A 373-nucleotide genomic window follows, 5' to 3' on the forward strand; every position below is an offset into this window, starting at 1 on the left:
TTCCTTTTTTCCCCAAATTTTCCCCAATTTTCCTTTTTACCCACTTTTTCCATTTTTTCCCCAAATTTACTCACTTTTTCCCTATTTCCCTCCTTTTGCCCCTCCTTCCCCCATTTTTCATTTTTCTCATAGTTTTCAATTTTCCCAGTTTTCATTTTTCCCCATTGTCCACCCAAATTTCCCAATTTTCCCTCAAAGTTCCTAAATTTCCCAATTTTTCCCCAAATGTTCCCATTTTTCCCAAATCTTCCCAATTTTTCCATTTTCCCCCCAAATCTTCCCATTTTTTTCCCTATTCCCTCCTTTTTCCACTTCTTTCCCCCCATTTTCCCCTATTTTCTCCCATTTTTCAATTTTCCCATTTTTCATTTTT

The sequence above is a fragment of the Meleagris gallopavo genome, unplaced genomic scaffold (assembly GCF_000146605.3).
Source record: "Meleagris gallopavo isolate NT-WF06-2002-E0010 breed Aviagen turkey brand Nicholas breeding stock unplaced genomic scaffold, Turkey_5.1 ChrUn_random_7180001904224, whole genome shotgun sequence".
Taxonomy (NCBI): domain Eukaryota; kingdom Metazoa; phylum Chordata; class Aves; order Galliformes; family Phasianidae; genus Meleagris; species Meleagris gallopavo.